Consider the following 17,556-nt stretch of genomic DNA (forward strand, 5'->3'; position numbering starts at 1 on the left):
GGAGGGCTTGAATTTAAAATATAGAACATAGGTTCTAGCTGTCCAGGGTCTATAGCTAGAGTGCCAGGGAGGTTTAAGCTAACAACATAAGATCTGTTTCATTCTTTAAACGATTCTTATTTCAAAATTGCCATTGTTAATTTGTGTAATAGGAATCACATAGATCACACTCTGGTAGTTATACAGGAAGATAAATGAGATGAGTCCATGCTACAACTAATGACTTCTGGGCCTTGATTTCCTGCTTGCATTTCCTAACTGAAGACACTTACTGGGATCGCAGGCTGTCACTAAAGTTAAACAAAATAAATCACGGGTTGTAAAATTAAAAACAATAAACCGATTTTATGGCTGTTTTGCTCACACTGTAAGAGCATTGAGTATAATGGTCACGGCTGAACCAAGCTTAGATATTGCTAAGGCCAATTTTATGCCTTGTCATGCTTTTCATTTTCCTTTGCTTCAAGCTAATGATAAAACAATTGGAATATTACTTTGAATCAAACATATCACTACAGAAACTTTAAAGAAGAGACTATATTAGTGTAATAGCTCAATAAAGCAAAATTCAAATGTTCCTTTTGGTAAAAGTTTCACTTAATTTTAACTCAAATTTTCTAGGATACTTCAAAAGGTAATGAATTGGCAAATTATTTGGCATTTCTAGTTGCATATTTAAGTGAAGATAAATCTTTATGGTTTTTATATCAAAGTTATGAGTGACAATTCTCTTTCATTGGAAATTAAAAATTCCTCTATCAACCACAAGCAAGAATGGTATAGGCATATCTATGTGTGATTGTGTGTGGGTAGTGGGGAGAGAGAGGAGTTGTGGGGGCATTCAGAAAGGCAGAGGTAGTGTGGGGGAAGAGTCACAGAGTAGAACCATAAGAATATTGAAGCTCAAATTATTGTTAGAACTGGAGGGAACTCAGGTATGGGAGAATAGTCATGTGTTTCTAAATCAAATTAAATCTCCTGCCAATTGAACAGTAGATTCTATCTCGGTCATTGAGTATGCTAGGGTCATCAATAAAAACTAAAATGCTGCCTGAAAAATTGGGTTGCTGTTGATAACCTCGTGGTCCATGCCCAACAGGTCTTCAAATGTGGATGGCTCCGTTGTCCCAATACCAAGTAGGCGTTTGCCTGAGCTGGGAGCTCCACTTCCTAGGATCTAGCTTTCTGGATTCACCGCATAGCCATATCTTTTCAAATTTTTTGCTACCTTCAAAATACTGCAAGAAAGTGAGACATGTACCCTCACCACCAATGGGGCCTTCCATTCTTTTCCCTTCCCAGGAAAACATCCAGCTTCCCACTGTGGCTTCCTACCTTTCCTGCCCAAAGTATCCCCTTATTTTCTTGCCTCTCCATGAACCATAGCTTAATCCCCACAAGGAATCCAGGTTTTCTGTGCAAAATCAGGAAGGAGACAGGAACAAGAAGAGGACAGGAATGTTTTCAGGAAATGTCTGTAATAAAAATCTCCTTTGAGACCAGCAGCACAGAGCGCCTGGCTGCCTTTTTTTTTTTTTTTTTTTTTTTTGGAATGGGGTGGTGGTGGGTAGGAACATAAAAAATGCAGGGATAAACAAAACCTAAATTAATGCCTCAATTTGTTAACTCATTGCACTATCAGAGTACAGACTCCTGGCAAGAAGATGCCAAAATTGGTAACATGTCCAGATTGGCTCCAGTCCAGCAGAAGTTCAGTTGTTGAAGAGCATGTATAAAGTCTTCATAAATACTATTAGGCCACACCCATTCATTACTTTGGGCGTAGTTCCTTTAGGGAGTACCAACCAGTGCCCTCTTTATTTTATATTAAGGGTCAGAGAGGATGAAATTTGGTGAGGCACTTCAGGGGGATTTTCCAATAGGTTTGAAGGAGTCTTAGAGAAAATTGTATACTTCACACTCTTTGGAGAAGAGCTTCCTGGGATAAATGTTAAATTTGTATCAGAACAGAGCACAGCTCTTGTCACTGTTTGGTGCCTGGGTCTGTTGCTGGAAAATTCCTCTTGCCTTATGCTGTCAAGTGAGCTAGCTAAATTCTGGAGAAAGTTGCTCATAAAACTGATAAGGGCCCTCTCTTAAACAACCTAATTTGAACTTTATCCCAGAGACCTTGAGAAACTGGGTCTGCACTTTTATAATCCAAGAATTGAATATGGTCCTGCACGGTTGGGTAACATTTGACCTTGAAATGTTGTTCTAAAAGTCATGTTTCCCCCCTTGCTGGCTTTGCTGTTATCTGTGCATCAGTGAACACTTTATCATGGTAACGCTTCAGGAATGTGCAGAATAGTTGAGGAGCTTGAATGCCACAGCAGTTTTAAGTCTGCTGGGCTCTTGTTAAGACTGCTATAGCACATATGTTGCAGAACTGACGTTCATTACCAGGTCACTTTCAAAGTATTGGCTAACAAGGCTGTAGTTAGTTCATGTTTTTCTCCTTGAGTATATTGTCATTGCTACTGAGATATGCCACAGAAAATGCCTATATTTTTATTTTGGCTTCAGGCAGAACTATTAGATGTTTGCAAAGGAGTGCTTGAATTTAACTTTAAAAACTGGAGTACCATAGTGCAGTGCTTAATAAGCACCTGGGCTTTGGTATCACAGGCTTGGGTTTGAATCTAGGTCTTAATTTAGTAACTGTTAGACTTGGAGTCATTATCTTCACATCTGTGAACCTCAGTTTCCTAATGTGCAAAATGGGTAGAATAATACTTTTCCAGACTGTTGGAAGTTGCGTGTTATGTTAAAGGGGAAAATGCACACCATGCCCTTCGTATAATAAGAAGTAGGAAGAACTCAATAATTCTTCTCTGGTTTTATTTGCCCTGTTTATTCTACCTGTCCAAATGGACTGCAAATTTATTGAAAGAAGAAATCATAGCTTTTCTTGCTTTACATTCTCATGCCAAGAAGAATGCCAAGGACATAGCAGGCAGTCAATAAATATTTGTTAGTTCTTGTTGTTTCTTTTGAAATTATTCCACTTTCAAGCCAGTTACACAGAACAGTTCTTCTTTGGAGATGATCAGACTAAGACCTTCCTTTTTAATGTTTGTTGGAAAGTCATAGAATGTAAATAACACTGGAAGATTTTTTTAAAGTCTCTGTGTCTGGTAGGTTTTCTTAAAATTTTGATTCTATGCATTGCAAGGACTTTTGACAGTAGTAAAAAAAAAAAGTACTTGAATGCACATAGGCATAGAGTTCTTAAATCAACATTCATTGGTTTTGTCTTTCCAGTTAACATGAGCACTTCATGTATCTTGGTAATTTGTTTAAGGGACAATATGCACTTCTAGCCTATCTCTGTCTTTGCAGCTTCATAGTTATCAATAAGATCCTGAATGAAATTGAGCTATGCACCCACACAATCAACATTTTGATGGCAGTATCTGCAGGGTGCAGTAGAAGCAAGGAAGGGGGTTGAAGAGAGGACAACCTCCAGGGCCAAGATCTATAGCAGCCCTGTGGCTGCCACAATTCAGATGTTTCTTTTTTGTCATCACTCTAACTAGAAAGACTGTATGAGATTCCAAGTCCGTTTTTAGGCTTTTTGGAAGGACAAAAAAAGCATCCTTCATCAAATATTAATAAATGCTTATGACTGGTTCATATTTTTAATTCCCTAAGTTTCTTAACATACTAGGAGAAATGGCAGGCATCATACCATTCAGCCTTCACGGAGAGCAATATGCGACATATTTTCTCTGTAGAATTGAACTAAATGTAGACTTGAACTAGTAACACTACCAATGACTTTGAAGAAAATCTAAACTTTGGGGGTTAACATTGAAAAGGAAAAGAGAAAGGATGGGTATTAGCTTTTAAAAACTTTTAATATAATTAAAAAAATTTTAGAATAGTCTTAGATTTACAGAAAGTTTGCGAAGATAGTGTAGAGGGTTCCCATAAGCCTTGCACCCAGTTATTTACTGTATTATTAGCATCTTACATTAACATGGTATGCTTGTCAAAATCAGTGAGTCAATACTGATATGTTATTATTAATTACATTCCACATATTATTCAAATTTCCTTAAATTTTACCTCATGTACTTCTTCTGTTCCAACATCCCATCAGGCTCTCTATTTTTTTGAGATGGAGTTTCGCTCTTGTTGCACAGGTTGGAGTGCAATGGTATGATCCCGGCTCACTGCAATCTCCACTCCTGGGTTCAAGTGATTCTCCTGCTTTATCCTCCCTAGTAGCTGAGATTACAGGTGCCTGCCACCATGCCCAGCTTATATATATATATATACACACATACACACACACACACACACACACACACACACACACACACACACACACATATATATATATATATAGTGAAGATGGGGTTTCCCCATGTTGGTCAGGCTGGTCGCGAACTCCTGACCTCAAGTGATCCACCTGCCTTGGCCTCCCAAAGTGCTGGGATTACAGGTGTGAGCCACCATGCCCAGCCCAGGCTCTCATATTGATACTAACATTTGTGAAGAGCTGATTTAGTACCAGATGCATTTATGTCACAATTTCATTTAATTTTCATACATATTATTTAGGTAGGCATTATTTTCTCATTCTAAGAATGACACAACTGATATCAGAGAGGGTAATTGACTTTCTCAGAGTAACTCAGAACCCAGGAAACAGTGAAGCAATGATTCATATCCAAGCCATCTGGTTCCTATCCCATTTTTTTCCTTCTCGTATCTTGCTCTTTCTCACTTGTAATACAATGATCAAATTTATATTTGAAACACGTATTGCACATATAGCGTTGCATTCACATTTTGGAAAGTAGTTATACAGGAGCTTCCTTACTTGCTTTAATGCAAGTAGAATTGTTTGTAAGACTTTCCATCTGATTTCTCACAGTCAGAGAGATTTATCTGAGCTGCAGAAATCTAAATTAGAGCTGCCAAAGAATAATTGGTCATTGAATGATAGATGACTTATTGCTATAATATGTTTAATAATGCCTTGTTTTCTTATTGAAGGTTCTATATTACAGAAGATGCATTTCAACTTCTATTTCACTCAGAGGTGATATAAAAGAATGTGAGCCATATTTTGAGTTGAGTCATATATTATTAGAGGTTTTTTGTCTATTTTATTCTGAGTTAACAAGGTTACTCACAAACAATTCACACCAGAAACAAAACATATGGTCATTGGAAAGGGAATTCATGGGATTTTTCACAATCTTTAGTTATTTACATCATACTTCATTACAATTCAGTTACATGAAATCCCCATTCTAGAGTTTCAACTCTTCTCAAATATACAGTATCAGTTGTCCTTTGGTTGACAGGAAAATTGAGCTTTCAAAAATTTTGGATGTGCTGGAGAAAAAGGTAAAAAATAAACACAATAGGATAAACAGTCATTATTTTCAGCAGAATCTTTTTCTCTCACAACTGTGTTTCACCTGCTTAACAATAATCATTAAAAGGATCGAAAAATAGTCCTATAGGAGCCAAAGGTTTCAATAACAGATTAGAATTACTGACTGGCCATTTCTTGTGGTTCATAACAGATCTATTGTGTTGACTTAAAACATAAAAGGGTGATTATTCCCAACAGATATTTTCTTCTTCACGTAAAACAGGAAAGTCCACAAAAAAACAACAACAACAAAAAACTGACTGTTCATGGTAAGTAGATTTTAATTTGTATCTACATAGTGTTCTTCTCACTTCATTAGGCTTAGAATTTGTGACTGAACAGCACTGTTTGGGCAGCCTGCTGCCTAGTTGGCGATGTCAGAAGCAATTACTTTCACAGATTTAAGATTTTGTTATCACACACATCCTGTCTTTAGTTATCTGAGTGGACAGCCCCATCAAGGACAATATGTATTTCATCATATCTTTCTCGTGCGATTTTAAAAACGGCTCAAGGATCATCCCCCTTTGCACAACAGGAATGCATCAGTTGGATGAATGGTTAAATGGAGTCATCCAAATTCAGAAATGTACTTCAAATTTTTTCTGTAGAATAAATGTCGAGTACATTTACCCGGTTTCTTTATTTTGGGCTCATGGTCCCTGGAGGAAGGGGATTGATATCTCCTTTTTTTTTTTTTTTAAATTTATGGCAGAAACATAGAAATCATTATAGATTTTAACTTGGCTTTCCTCATTCAATCAGAGACCAAATCTTGTGGACTTTCTTCTTTGACATGTATCATTTCACTATTTCTTAATAAGCTTCCACCCCTAGTTTAGTTTTTTCTTGCCTGAGCTGTTACAATAGTGTTCTTATTTTTTTGCCTAATTCTTTCCTTCACATAGTCACTGCAAAGAAAGGGTTTGAGACATGCAGATTTGATCACAGTTTCCCTAATTTTCAGCCTTCCAAGATTTCTTATTGCCTTCAGGCAAAAGTGCAAACTCTCTCCATGACCTCACTTTTCTAATATCTTCTCCTGGGGGCATGTATACTCTGAAACATCAGGCTGTTTCACACTTGCTTCTACCAAGTCTGCATCTTATATTTTCTGGGTCTTTGTCTCTTGAAGAACAAACAAATACACCTCCTTTAGGACTCAATATCATGTCACATGCTTTCTGAGGATTTTCCTGACCCAATGGGACACACATAACCACTCTTTTGTTCAACAACCTGTGCGTACCTCTTTCACGACCCTGTAATATATTATGATACAAATTGTCTACAGGTCTGTAGACTCCCTACAGATTTAGCTTTTCATATTTAAGACGTGAATCACATGTTTTTTCTTTTTAGGCACACTGAGGTTTGAGAATTCCTGATGGTCTTAAAGATCAATAAATGTGTGAGCCACTGTCACTGTGGCTAACCATGTGCTTGGCTTAGGGCAGAGACACTCAAACTTATTGAATGTGAGAATTGCCCAGATGTTGGATGATATTCAAATTCTTGGAATGCATTCCCAGAAATTTTGATTCAAAAGCAATGAGGAGGGACCCAGAAATCCATTGTTTTTACAGGCACCCCAGGTACTTGTGACACAGATGTATGAGGAATAAACATTGAGAAACTGACTCTTCCAGTTATCTATGGTTGCGTAACAAACCACCCTCAGGGACATAAACAAACCACTTGGAGGAAATAGAAAACAACTGTTTATTATGCCCATGGACTCTGAAGTTCTGGAATTTGTACATGACACAGCAGGAATGACTTGGCTCTGCTCTATGATGTCTGGGGAAGGAGGGAGGCTCAGATGTTTGGGGGGTACTTGAATGGTTGAGGACTGGAATAGATGGGCTGTAGGATCTCTTGTGTTATAGTTTTCTTACTCACGTCCTTGATTCTTGGGCTGGGATGAGTTAAAGACTGGGTTCAGCAGAGATGGTCAACAAGAGCACCTACATGTGACTTGGACTTCTCAGCATGGGAGCTGGGTTCTGAGAGGGAGCACCCCAAGAAAGTAAGCATGCCAAAAGAACTAGACAGAAGCTGCTTTGCGTTTTATGACTTGGCTTCACTTTGCTCAAACGGCTGAGGTGGTCTCAAGCCCACCCAGATTCAAGGTATGAGGCATATACCCCACCTCTCAATGGAAGGAGTTTCAAAAAAAAGGACAGCAATGTTTTAAAAGTGCCATTTTGAACTTTGATTTATCTGTGTGTGTGTATACTACTTGGAGGAAATAGAAAACAACATATATATATAACATATATAAACATATATATATAAACATATATATATAAAACATATATATATATATGTTTTCTCTACTGGATCTGTGAGCTGTTTGAAGATAAAGATGGTATCTTATTTAGTTTTGAGCCTTTGGGATCTGGTACAAGCCTTGGTGCTTAATATAAACCCAGTAAATACTTGTTGCTTTTAACTTATCTAAAGGTCAACAACCATAACCTTTCAATAACTGGTTATTATGGAGTATTATTGATCTAGACACGCTTCTTCAGCAAGAAATTCTTTGCAAAAGACATGGACTTGCCTCATAAAAGTTGACTGAATTTTTTTTTTTTTTTTTTTATTGCTACTTGAATCCTAGTTGTACTATTTTGTGACTGTGATCTTGGGTGAATTACATAAATTCTCCATACTTCTATTTACTCTTACTTACCTCCGATGTGGGGAAAACAGTGGTATTTACTTCAGAGTTCTAGGGTAAGGAACAAATGAAATACATAAAGTTCTTAGATAAGCACAGGTAGTGGGGTTGAATAGAAAAGTCCCTCCTTGTGAAAATATTATCATTCTTACAATAGCCATTGATGACTACAGTTAATCAACTACTAATGTGAATAACAGTTAAATTACTTCAATATAACCCCATAAGCTTTATTTGTGTATGAAGGTATGCACATATATGTTGATATGTAAGTAGTTTTATAAAAGTATGCTTTTTAGTGAAGCATATTTATTCACCACATTATAAATCATAAGTGAACAGCTCAAAACATTCTTACAGTGAATATGTTTATGCAAACACTATGTAAATCGAGAAAAAGAAGCTCCTGTACCCCAGAAACTTCCTTGTCATTCTACCAGTCTTACTTTATCAAGAATATCTACTCTTCTTACTTCCATGACTACATTTTTTTGGCCTAATTTTGAATTTTATATACATGGAATAAGATAGTATGTAGTCTTTTGTGCCTGCCTTTTTTTGTTCAATATTATAGTTGTGAGATTCATCCATGTTGTTGCACACAAGAGTATTTCTTTCATTTTCACTGTGGTGTAGTATTCTATTATTTGTACATTCCAACATTGACTAACATTTGGGTTATTTCCATTTTTGGCTACTATGAAGAATGCAGCTATGAACACCCTTGTGTATATCTTTTGGCACTCATATGTATTCATCTCTTGTATATGTAGGGAGGAAAAAATTTCTAAGTCATAGAGTAAGACGATTAGGTTTTCTGTTTTTCCTTGCTGTTCCGTTGGGGGGAAATGGTGTATATATACACACATACATATATCTGAGTATGTACGTACATATGTATCTGTCTAGATGATAATCTTTTGTTGAATATATTATATGTATTGCATATATCTTCTCCTTTTCTGTGGTTACCTTTTCATTAATCAAATAACTTTCAATGAATAGAAGTTCTTAATTTTAATAAAGTCCAATTTATCAATCTTTTCCTTTATATAATACTTAGTACTATTCATGTCATGTTTAAAAAAATTTGACTCACCCAAGATTATGAATATATCTTGTGCTTAGTTCTAAAATATTTATTATTTTAAAATGAAATTTAGGTTTATAATTGCCCAGAATTGATTTTTGTCTACAGAATAATGACAATTAGACAATATAGACAATATAAAATATTTTCTATAGAGATTATTATTTAGTCTCATATGGGTAGAAAAACCAGCACTAATTTTCGAAAAGATTATCCTTTCTTCAAGTCCACTTCAGAGGCATCATTGCCATAATCAACTCTGGTTTTAGACTATTTATTCTGATTCATGGGTTTAATGTCTATCCTTGTCCCAAGACCTAACTGTTTACTGTCTTAATTACAGGAGTTTTATAATAAATCTCAATATATAGTAGCTTCAATTCTTCCATTTCTTTCTTTTTCAAGATCATCTTAGCTATCCTTGCTTCTTGCATTTTCATTAATTTTAGAATCAGCTTGTTGATTTACACACACACACACACACACACACACACACACACAAATCCTACTAGGATTTTGGCTGAGTTTTTATTACCTGTATAAGTTAACTTGGGGAAAACTGACATTGTTACAATATTTAATGGTATCTCAAACAAGGTATATCCCTTCATTTATTTAAGATTTATTGATTTCCCTCAGTAATGCTATACTACTTGTAATGTAAAGACTTTTACATATTTCTATAGATTAATTTCTAAGTATTTGATGTTTTAATGCTATTGTAAATAGTATCAATTTAAAATTTCATTTTATAATTGTGCTTGCTCATATATACAAATATTTTTTTATGTTGCATAACATCTGGCAGCTGGTTAAAATCACGTAGTAATTTTAATAGTTTACTGTTGATTCTTTTGGATTTTCTAAATGCACAATCATATCACCATGAATAGTGATAATTTTTTAATCTTTCTTTTCAATCTACATAAATTTTATTCATTTTTCCTCACTTTATTGTGTAGCTAGGAACCACAGTTACATAACTTACAAAATTCAGCAGTAGACATTCTTTTTCTTATTCTTATGCCCAAATCATACAATTCAATATTTAGCTAAGTACATTTTTTTTTTGCATTAGGAATTTTGGAGACATACTTTATGAGATTAAGAGATACTGTATTCTATTCCTGATTTGCTGTATTTCTGTCTTGAACATGTTCAATTTTATCAATAGAATTGTGTCAGTTGAACTGGTCACATTTTTTTCTCCTTTATTCTGTTAGTGTGTGAACAACGTTGATTGATTTTTAAATACCTAAAAAAAATTGCATTCTGGAATAAAAACCTTGTAGTGACTTAGAAATATTTTTATATATAGCTGGATTTGTTTGCCAGTATTTTGCTTCAGATTTTTTTCACCCATATTCATGAGAGAAATTGGCCTATAATTTTTCCTTTTTTAATGTCCTTGCCAGATGATGTGCAGGTTATGCAGAACTAATAAAACTAGTTGAGAAATATTCTCCTTTTTTTCTGTTTACTTCATGAGTTTGAGTAAGATTTTTTTTTTTTTCTTAAATGTTGGAAATAATTCTATGGTAAAGATATCTGCACCTTGAATTTTCTTTGAAGGTTTTAAATTATGGATTTATGTTATTTAATAAACTACTCAGATTTTTCTCTTCCTTTTATGTGTCAGATTTGATAAACTGTGTATTTTAAAGGATTTAAAGTTTTTACCTAATTATTCAAATGTATGGACATTAAGTTGTCCATAATATCCTTGTTATTTTTAACGTCATTGATGTACGTAATGGTGTTTTCCTTTTATTCCTGAAATTTGGTATTTAGTATCATCACTTTTTGTTTGTTTTTGGTTCAGTCCTGCTGAAGTTTATCTTTTTCATGAAATGACCTTGGGTATTATTGATTTTCTTTATTATAATTATACTTCGTTTTATATTTTTTTAATTTGTAGTTTTATCCTTATAGTTTCTTTATTCTCTCTCTCTCTCTCTCTCTCTCTCTCTCTCTCTCTCTCTCTCTTTCTTTTTTTGAGACGGAGTCTCGCTCTGTCGCCCAGGCTGGAGTGCAGTGGCGCGATCTCGGCTCACTGCAAGCTCCGCCTCCCGGGTTCACGCCATTCTCCTGCCTCAGCCTCCCAAGTAGCTGGGACTACAGGCGCCCACCACCACGCCTGGTTAATTTTTTGTATTTTTAGTAGAGACGGGGTTTCACCATGTTAGCTAGGATGGTCTCAATCTCCTGACCTCATGATCCGCCCACCTCGGCCTTCCAAAGTGCTGGGATTACAGGCATGAGCCATGGCGCCCGGCCTACTCATACTTTCTTTAGATTAAATTTTCTATTCTTTTTCTACTTTTTCAAATGAACACTTGGATCATGGATTGCTTGCCTTTCTTCTTTTCCAAGACATGCCATTTATTGTTGTAAGTCTACAAGGACTGCTTTAGCTGCATCTCACAGGATTTGATATATTCCCTTTTCTTAATTATAATTCAATTCAAAGTATTTTCTAATTTCCTTTTTAATTGTTTTACATTATTTTAGAGAAGTATTGATGAATCTTAAAACATTATAAAATGTTTTAATTCTTCCTTTATTACCGATTCCTAGTTTAATTTTACTCCAGTCAGTAAATATACACTACTGTGTATAATTTATATCATCTAAAATGTTTGGAGAATTTTTAAATTTCACAGCATTTGGGCTGGACACTTTGGCAGATGTTCCATGTGGATTTGAAAAAAAAAAGCGTATTCTAGAATTGTTGGGAATAGAATTTTATATAAGTAAATTAGGTCAAGTTTGTTATTCAAAGCTTCCGTATCTCTTTTTTCTTCCTCTGTGTATTTATCTTGTTCTACCATGTACTAAAAGAGATATACTGAATTGTCCAAATATTTTGTGGATTTTTCTATTTTTTGTTTCTCATACTACTAATATTTGCTTCATGTATTTTAAATTTAAATACATTTGGAATTATATCTTTTTGGTGGATTTAAAATTTTATTTTAATGACATGTCTCTATCTTTAGCAATTTTTTCCTTAAGGTATGCTTTGACTAGTAATAGTAATGTCAATTTTATTTTGGTCAATGTGTTCATGGTATTTTTTTCATCTTTTTATATTCAATATTTTGTATGCTTATACTTAGAGTATGTCTTTTGTAAGTAGTGTACCATTGAGATTTTAAAGAAAATCTCTTCAGATAATCTTTGCATTTCAATTGTAGTTTTACGTTTGCTTACACTTTATGTAGTTTGATATATTTGGGTTTAAAGGGGTCATCTTTTTATTTCTAATTCATCTGTCCCATTTATATTTTTTCCCACTTTTCTTATTTTTTTGTACTAATCAACAATTTTCTGATTGTACTTCCCCCTCTATTCATTAGTTATTCTTATTTTAGTTATGCTTCTTAAATAATCACTTTAGTGGTTATCTTAGAAAGTACAAAAGGCTTATGTACTTTTTTCATTGATCTTCATTTCTGTCTGCATTTTCTACTTGTTATTAAGATTACTTTTTTTCTGCCAGGAAAATGTTCTTTTCATGTGGGTCTGCTGGCGATGAATTTCTGATTTTTTTCCTGAAAATATGGCCTTCAGTTTTGCTGGTATAGAATTCTAGGTTGGTACTTATCATCTTTCAGCATTTTAAAGTTGTTAATTCTTTTTTTCCCCTCGTTCACTTAATTTGTTTAAAAGTCAGCTTTATTATTGCTCATTCTCATTTATTATTGCTCATTTCACATAATGTGTGTTTTTCTTTGACTCCTTTTAAGATCTTCTTTGTCCCCAGTGTTTAGTAGTTTGAATATTGCATGCCTAATTTTGGATATTCTTTGCCTATGTCCCACTTGGGCCTTCTTGGATCTATGAGTTGAAATATTATGTTATTTTGGCAAATATTTTCTCAAATATTGCTTTTGCCCCATTCTGTTTGTATTCTCCTTCTAAAATTCCAATTACAGACATGTCAGACCTTTTCATGTCTCATGTGCTCTTCTTTTTCTGTATTTTTCATCCTTTTCCTTGCTGTGCTATATTTTACCACTGCAATTTCTAGTTTACTATTTCATTATCTGTTGCACCTAATTTACTATAAAATTTATTAAATTCATTATCAATTTCAGTTTTTTTTTTTTACTTATACCATTTTCATGTGATTCGTTTTTATAATTCTGGTTATTTGATGCATTTTCCATCTTCTTATCTATTTTCTTAAATATAGTAACCACAATTTTTTTAAAATCGATGCCTGATTAACTCAAATTTTATTTTTGTTAGCAATGTGATTGTTTCTATTGTCTGCCTATTTGCTTTAGATTTTGGCCATTTGGGCCTGTCTTCTGGTATATCTTGTAATTTTAGATTGAATACCAGATTTCATGTATCTATATTCTTTTCTTTACTTCCAAAGAGGATTTGCTTTACTTTTACCATGTAATTAGAGGAAAGGAATACGATTTTGATCCAATGAAGAACTGAGATGACTCCAGGTCATGTATGAGTCCTTTTGTACTAGTCTATTTCCATTTTGCCCTTACTCTTGGATCTATTTCTTCATTAGTTTCAACTAAAAATCTGATGCATTTTCCAGGGCCTCTACTTGGCATGCACTATTCTTCAATTTTTGACTTCGTAATGTTATACTGTTGAATAAATCCCCAATTATAATTTTAGCCTCTTAGCTATGGATTTTCGCTTGGCTTCTCTGATTTTCACCTTATACAGTTTATTATTTTTAAATGCTAAGAGAGAAAATTCAGTGCATAAGGTTGAAATGTTGAACTCTTTTTCCTGTGATTGCATTTTTTTCCAGAATCTTAACCCTTCATTTTGACCGGCACAGTAGCCTCATAGTCCACTTTTGTCTCTACAGCTTTTGAATTTGCTTGAACCTCTAGGCTACCATTTTCTGCTTGGTTTCTCAGCTTCATGACAGTCACTATTAGGCAAATGTTTTAAGAAGAAACGTAGCAGAGAAGCTCATGCTCACCTTTGTGCACTGCCTTTCTCTCTAAAATATTGTTCTCTTAAATCTCAATGTCTTCATGAATCTCTGATGCCTTCAATTTTTTTTTTGTCATTTTATCTATTTTTTTCTTTCGAATAGGAGAATTGATCTGTTCCAGACAGGAGAGTTAGTCAAACAAGGTGCTCTGTCACAATTGGAAGTGGAATTTCTCAGCTTTACCCCTTTCGAGGGGCTGTTTTTAGCTCCATCTTCATGATGTTAAATACAACTTTCAGTTATATTAAGTGTAATTTTGTTGGTTTTCTTTTTTCAGCTTTCATAGATTGACAATAACTAAGCATTTTGTTATTTGATTTTAATGCTTAAACATTGAGACATCTTATCTAGGGTTGTGGCATATCTGAAAGTAAAGACATTTTGGAACTAAGGGTAAGAGATTAATGTTTTGAATTCTCCATGTGATTTTATGGGGCCCTTTTAGTTTACAAAGCTCTTGATACAAGTTTCACAGAAATTTGTGTCCAAAAAGGGCTCCAGAGACCTCACTGTCAGTAATACATTTGCCGGTATGTATATACATATGTAAATGATTATGGGTATATATGTATATGAAAATACATGTGTATACATGTATGTGTGTGTGTGTGTGTATATATATAGACACACAGAGAGAGAGAGAGAGATAGAGAGAGAGAGCTGCACTCAGTAATACATTGTTTGATATGTATAATGAGCTGTGAATGACAAAGCAAGGGCTTTATAATCATACTAGACTGCATTCAAATCCTGGCTCCTTTTCCTAACAGTTGTGTGACCTTGGAAAAAATTTTTAGTTGCTTAGACTTCTATTTTTACATTTGTAAAGTGGCTATTTCTCACAGGACTTTTGTGGGGATTAAATGAGGGATCTATAAAAAGAAATGAGCACAATACATGGCCCAGAGTAGATGCCTGGTGAATGTGAATCCTCCACCATCTCTTCCATTCCAGAAGTGTAAGTGTGGATAGCGAAAAGTGAGCCATGTGAAAGGCATAGCATCACTGCTATGTTTGATGTCTGGGTGGTTGGTGCAGCTAGTTAAAGCAATGTAATGGAACCAGAGTTATGGGTGAAAAAATATGCAAATCTGCCTGTACCAGATATCCTCTTCTCTCTCTCTCTATCACTCTCTCTCTCTCTCCCTCTTCATTATGGTTATGAGGTAATAGGGTGAAAATGTAGGCAAGGACCATTGAATATCTGCCTTCACTCTAAGAAACAATAAGTGTGCCTGGAAGGTGGGTTAGTAGCATTACCTTTACATATGAAGAACATAACAGCAAGCTGTTTGAAGCTTTCTTCAACCTTGATTCTGTCCCATGGCCTTAAGATAGAAGACTAAGAGTCCATGGCACTTTTGAAAAGCAATAGAGGTGACCTTGTTGTTCCAATCCACATTCACTGTACAGTATTTTTAAAGCTTATTCTTTGAGCTAAGGGGCTGAGCAAGCTCTTGCTGAGCAGTTAATGGTTCCATATTTGCCTCTCAAATCTGTGTACTTCTGGTGCATGACTCATTGCTTTCGGGTGCAATAACTTGAACTACATAAAACCAATTTTAATTCTAAATATAATTTTGACTCTTAGGGAAATAATATATAGCATGCATCACTTGAATTACAAAGTAGATGAAAATAGTTGGAATTAGGTTATCATCTGTACTGCAAAAAGAGTGATTTCTCAGCTGCATTTTGAATTGTGGCATATAGTGATTTTACAAGTAAAGCTAATTTAAATATGGCACACAGGCACACAATATACTCTCTAAGGTATTGAGTTAATTGGAGAATGATGTTTTCATTCTGCAGTTTTGTTCTGAGGGTTCACTATCATTCTCTTGCTCTTTGATTTTAATAAGCTTTTTATACTTTATTTCTTAAACATAACATACTTGCTGTCTTCTGATATCTTATGTGATTTAAGTTGTTACTTTAAATTGATAGCATTCACATTGTTAAGAAGACGAGTGGCTGTTGTTTGATGGATCATTAGGTTTGATTTTAGGATTTTCTTCTCCAGTTTACATTAATCAGTTTTATGTACCTTGTGCCTCGTTTCTTTTTCCCAGTTCACATAAATATTGATGTTGTCTTCAATTGGAAGTTTCAGAAAAGAAATTAGAATGAGAGCCGGGCGCGGTGGCTCAAGCCTGTAATCCCAGCACTTTGGGAGGCCGAGACGGGCGGATCACGAGGTCAGGAGATCGAGACCATCCTGGCTAACACGGTGAAACCCCGTCTCTACTAAAAATACAAAAAAATACTAGCCGGGCGAGGTGGCGGGCGCCTGTAGTCCCAGCTACTCGGGAGGCTGAGGCAGGAGAATGGCGCAAACCCGGGAGGCGGAGCTTGCAGTGAGCTGAGATCCGGCCACTGCACTCCAGCCCGGGCTACAGAGCAAGACTCCGTCTCAAAAAAAAAAAAAAAAAAAAAAAGAAATTAGAATGAGAAAGCTGGCTCCAATAGCCATCAGTTGGAAAACTAATTCCAGGCATATCTATCAAAATTAGCTACTTTTTCAGTACATAAAATCCATTTATGCAAAAGGAAAATCAAATAAACTCCCATTAAAACAACCTGTATTTTTTTCCCATTTCCATCATTAAAAATGACTTTCCACCACCACTGGTCAAATTATAGTGTTTTTCTAATAACTCCTATAACTAATTTGTTAGTTTGTAATATAAATAATCTTCCTATGAAATTATTTAACTGTTTGCTTCATTTTGGACTTCTTGTTTTGCAGTAACTTAATTTAAAATAAGCTCATATAATAGCTTTGTTGGGTTAAACAGATTGAGATGCAAAAATGCCTATTTAATAAGCATATATTGATAGGGCTCTTGTAGGAGGGTGAGCAGGAATAAAAACAGTTTCCTGGTAGCTGAGTACTCTGGAGGCCTGGAGTTCCAGAACTAATACGGCCAACACATAAGCCTGAATTAGAAGGCAAATTTGGAAGGCCTACCTCTATTTGCCTAGAATTTTCTGACTCCTCCTCATCCGTCAACTTGCTTCCTATTCTGTCTTGCTAAAAAGCCCTAGAACTATGCTGTACAATATGGTAGACAATTTGCAGCAATTTGTCTTAGTCTGTTTTCTAGTGCTATAACTGAATACCACAGACTGGGTAATTTGTAAAGAAAAGGAAATTTATTTCTTACAGTTCTGGAGGCCAAGACGTCCAAGAAGGGCCTTCCTGCTGCATCGTAACGTGGTGGAAGGGCATGATATGGTCAGAGAGTGCGCTTGTGAGGCGGACAGAGAAATCAGATCAAAGTCAACTTTTTATCAGGAGCCCACTCCGGCGAGAACTAATGCACTCCCATAATGGCAGTGTTAATCCATTCGTGAAGGCAGTGTCCTTAATCCCCTCTTAAAGGTTCCACCTCCCACTATATTTA

At 35.2% G+C, this 17,556-nt stretch overlaps 2 long non-coding RNA genes across 6 annotated transcripts in view; one reads left to right on the forward strand and one right to left on the reverse strand.

The window, feature by feature from the left end:
• The window catches only part of LOC123573024 (uncharacterized), a 244,931-nt gene that overhangs the window by 108,368 nt on the left and 119,007 nt on the right, over positions 1-17,556 (forward strand). For 2 of the 5 annotated variants that reach the window (XR_006697724.2, XR_010586268.1), the window contains exon 1: positions 7,178-7,527. The exons of 2 other annotated variants lie outside the window; for them this stretch is intronic. This is a non-coding gene — a long non-coding RNA (uncharacterized lncRNA). Of the gene's footprint in view, positions 1-7,177; positions 7,528-17,556 lie in introns of those variants that run through there. One more of the 5 variants, XR_006697727.2, reaches the window with a different exon arrangement.
• LOC123573025 (uncharacterized) lies at positions 5,079-17,461 on the reverse strand. Its single transcript, XR_006697728.2, has 3 exons — positions 17,317-17,461; positions 8,091-8,129; positions 5,079-5,352 (listed from the first exon to the last, which is right to left on the reverse strand). It is a non-coding gene; the product is annotated as an uncharacterized lncRNA (long non-coding RNA).

This window comes from Macaca fascicularis, chromosome 4, assembly GCF_037993035.2.
Source record: "Macaca fascicularis isolate 582-1 chromosome 4, T2T-MFA8v1.1".
Classification (NCBI taxonomy): Eukaryota; Metazoa; Chordata; class Mammalia; order Primates; family Cercopithecidae; genus Macaca; species Macaca fascicularis.